Below are 4,598 nucleotides of genomic sequence, written 5' to 3' on the forward strand. Positions count from 1 at the left end.
CGGCTATCGCTCTGCCCATATATTGCGATGAGAGCATGGAGAAGGGACATTTGTTCACCATGGGGCCGTAAACGTTGAGATCAGACCAAAATGGGCACTGAATACGCCTTTTTTTTTATTTATTTATACGCTTGCTTTATCCTACGGAGGAATATCAGGTTTATAGGAAAATAATACGCGTAAAAAGAGGGTCAGAAATCAGCACACGCACCTACATATGACTGCATGCTACGAGCAAACATCAAATTGTGCTGAAGGATAACGGGGAGCCGAAGATAAAAACACGCAGCGTCCTAAACAGGGCCAGCATCTTTGTTTTCTTTTTCGAGAATGGCTAGGCGAAATTCGCCATGCTGAAGTTATTTTGGGGGGCGCTCGCGCTGCGTAGCCAGAGGGGGACGCGGGAGTAATGGCGACAGCGAGCCCCGCGTCGCCACGCTCGGACGCACGCGTTGTCGCTGCAAACGGCCGTCGGGCCCGGCCGCGCGGTCGTCGTCACAGCACCGCCGCCCGAGCCTCGTGTTGCAGCCGGCCACGCGACATTGATTCGGGCCGGATTATTGCCCCGGGCCAGCGTCTTCGGAGGGCTTCGGGAGTTGGATTTTTACGATGGATTAAGCGGGCCGCTCGAGCCTTCAATCCGGGACGACCTGATCCCTCGTCAGCTCAACGCTGTGTCGCCCCCTCGTCGGAGAGAGCCCGGCGCCGAAGCCGTCCACTCCATAAAGGGTGTGCGCGGCCGTGTCCCTGAAGCGTGTCCGCTGCAATCCCTGCTGCGCTTACGCGCGCCGGTCGGGATGATCGCGCTGAGCAGCGGGGCTCGTGTTGAGCGCTCGCTCCACCGGTCCCGACCGTCGGGGCGCGCACCTAGCGGAACCGAGCCATCTGCCCGGATGCTGCAGAGACGCACTGCTAAGGCGGCTGCCAAATTCGCTCGCACATTAAGAACTTGTACGCTGAGCGCCAGCCATGGGTCGCCGCGCCGGCGTTCTCGACTGCGAACGAACGGAGAGAACTTTACACAGTGCACTCGGACGGCTTTGTGCTCCCAGTTTATGACGGCAGACGGCTAACGAAAATGTTTTTACGTCCGCGAAACCTGCCCTGACTTTCCCTTACACTGGAGCGAGCAGCTAAAGCGCAGACGCCTGGAAATCGTGGCACGTGTATAATGTGCAGCAGCGCAGCCCTTTCGTTGTTGGTCTCCGGGGATTTTCGCACTTTATCTATAGTCACCAATGATGTTTCTCGGCGTTGCATTCGTGTGCACCTCATACTGTTACTTTTTCTTCTTCGTAATTATACCGCATATGGCACCTTTAGTGGTACTATTAAAGACGACTGCCTTAGCCGACACTGCTCTGCTCTGGGAAGTAAAATGAGGAGTATACACAATACATGCTAAGCTAGAGATATCGAACGAGGATGGTGCTCAAGTGAAAAGCGCGCGAGTAATTGGTCAATAGCGAGCTGTGTGCCCGCAAATTCGGTGCTGACGGCGGGCATGCAAGAAACATAACCTATACAAGAACTGTAAGAAAAATATCGCTTGCCTATTAACTGCGCTTGCGATGGTTGTTTTTCACCTTGCCGTGGTGCCTGAAGCGGTAGTGCATTCTTGGTGTTCAAAATCGTATTTAAATGTCGTCGAATCGCGCTATATCGATTAACCTTTATTGCCCTCTTTCCGCATATTTCAAAGAATAATGGTAAATCACCCAGCCTCTCGGTTTTCCTATAAGAAAACACGCTTGAAGCGACAACACGTACCTACAGCTGCGGGCAAAGTATACGTTTTATAAATATTTTACACGGCCAGCAATAAGTACTTTTCAAGTCCAGCTTTCTGGGGCACATTTTAATTGTGAGGCAGCTGTGGGATATTATAAGGTATACTGCTCTTCCCATGTTGATGGGAATTATCGAAGCTCCCGATCCATGGCAAAAATTTTCTTTAAAATATTTTCCTGCGCTCTCACCGAATGATTAAAACTGCCTTAGAAAAGTGCGGGCTGCATTTTTCAAAATACTTGGAAGACAACTATGGAACATTGCAAGGTACCTTTATGAAAGCATCGATGTAAATGCTCTAACCTTCCAGCATAGGAAAATTATGCTTCTGAAGTTTATTCTGCGCCCACAATCAGTAAATAAGGCCGCCTTAGAAAACTGCTAGGGTGACTTTATAAAAATAAATAGCAAAAATCTGCAATCCTGCCGGGTTTGGATCTCCGGATACATTTATTGTTGCGGTGCAGTTTAAACTGTGTAAAAGTTTTGCTTTCTAATACTTGTTTCCAGAATCTGACCAAAATTTCTGGCTATCTGTACAACAGGTTCAAGCAGGCCACGAGCCGTGCAACACACTCCTGCACTGGGGAATGGGTTAAGTCTCAAGGGTAAACTTCTGCCGTAATGCAGGAAAATCTGTAGAAGGGCCTGGGTCCATAGCCGTCATGACACAGTAATTTGGAAACGCACACTGTGTATGAACATGTACTGTCCCCGGCGATTGCTTGCAGGGGACTCAACGGTAAACACTATTTGCTAAAAGATATACTAAACTTAAAATGTAGTAATTTCTTCGGTTGTTATAGACTTCATGGATTAAAATATATAGACCATCTATGGATTAATGCAAAAAAATTTTGTAAGTGCAGTGCAGTTGTCTACTGGCATTGCGGCAAGAGCATCTAGTCCTCCCCAGAAATGTTTGCAATTTGGAAAAAAAATGGCAAAGTACTTACTGCCTCAGTCAGCAGCAACAATAACAAAATTCTCCCTCTCAAAGAGTTGGAGCCTGGTGACAGCAGTTATGTTTGCTGAGCAGGGCTTAGACATCATCGACCGCATGTGCTTTCGCCGGGAGTTCTTCCGTGGCGAAGAAGCGCGGCTATAACGACGTTGAAAGCACCGATGAATATATATATATGTCGCCTGCACGTTCCGCACAAGCAAGACTTTAGTCCTTGAGCAGATGAACTCTGTGTCTACTAGACTCTCGAAGAAAGTCTGCTTAGAGAAGCGCTGCGAGCTCTTCCTCACTAGTGTTGACATCCACGAAGATGGGAAATCGGGAGTTTGTGTTCACAGTGCGCGGAGGTTAGTGTCGGGCCCGCACCGGTGCCGGGACGTGCTTGGTAAATTTTTTTCCCCCTCTTGCTGCCACATCCCTCTGTGGGAAGAAGTATTCGCTGATGGTTCAGTGCAGATGATAGCGTTCGTAGTCGGTGTTTCGCGAACGATGGCTGCACGGTTGTGCCTCTCAGCGAAGCGCTTGCTTGCCTCATTCAAGGTTTCCTGGTTCCGTGACAGCCGTGTGTACGTATACAGTTGGGCTAGTTGATGCAGACTCATTTTGTCTCCTGTGTGCCGTTCCTTCATTATTTACCTGGGATGCCTCACTTCGATGGTTTACCATTGCATTGTATACAGAGCCCGTCAATGGATGGAACTAGTCGTTTGAGAGGCAGTGTTCGATGCATTTCGAGACTCCTGCAAGGCAAGGCAAGCTGCTTAGCTGATTCTGGAAAATCTGTCAATATTTTATTTTTATATTTTGGCAGTGGCTATTTCAACGGACTGAAGTAACGTCATAACTCGACGTGACGTCCTAAACCAGAAGGGACGTTCAGACCAGAAGTGAGGAGGCGAATCGAATGACGTTGTTTTAATGGCGGATTGCTGAAATCTGTCTCTGCTCCGTGCTCTCTGGTGCTGATGAGACAGTAAATCCAGAGATCTGTCGTCGACGATATATCGTGCTGCATATGCTCTTTCTAAGCGTGTTCGCCGTCACTGCATCGCATTTTATGGTTTTTAGCATTGTTTATATAGTCACTGCAGCGCTTTATTTCCAGCCCACATGGCGGGTTTGTGCTAGCGCTGTTTGTATTTGAGGGACCACACATCTGCAGCCTCACTGGACCATTGTCGCGGCAATTCCTAGCTCGATCGGGTCCATCGCTGAAAGCAGACCTATACAGAAAAGGATATCCAGGTGCATTACGGCACAACCTGTGCTCGACCCGCGCAGAGGGAGCGTACGTATTCGCCGCTCGGGTTTGCTTCATTGCAGTGTGGACAGTTGGCGACTGTAAGAACGTAGTCTTCGGGCACCATCGCCGTTGGAAAGCTGGTCCTTTTTCTGCGTCTACCGCGCGCGACTCTCCTGTTGGTGACGCTGTGCTAGGGTTTGTGCACGCGTAATTAGCTTTAAAAGGGAGATATCACGCTTAAGTGACAACAGGACAAACTCAGTCAATGTGCAAGTATTCATTTTGTTCCAACGGCAGTTTGCTTTGGCCGTGTCGTGACATATACGAAAAAAATTCTACTTGGCAGTGCCCATGTCGTTTGGTTTTATTTACGCCGCTTATTTATTGCTCGGCACGTCCTCAGTTTCAGCGATATGCCATCCCCAAATGTAACAGTTTTTTTTTTTTTTTTTACTGGCTGAATTGGCTGAATTGAAGTGCAGGCAAGTAAGTGAATGTTACTTTTCTGTATTTCAGTTATGACTTCGGTATTTCAGTTATGACCTTCAATTGGAGTACTGAAGGACACTGGTTATGAGTCAAGTTTTACTGCCAGGATCC

The sequence above is a fragment of the Amblyomma maculatum genome, chromosome 1 (genome assembly GCF_055883805.1).
Source record: "Amblyomma maculatum isolate TAMU_Amacu chromosome 1, ASM5588380v1, whole genome shotgun sequence".
NCBI classification, from domain to species: domain Eukaryota; kingdom Metazoa; phylum Arthropoda; class Arachnida; order Ixodida; family Ixodidae; genus Amblyomma; species Amblyomma maculatum.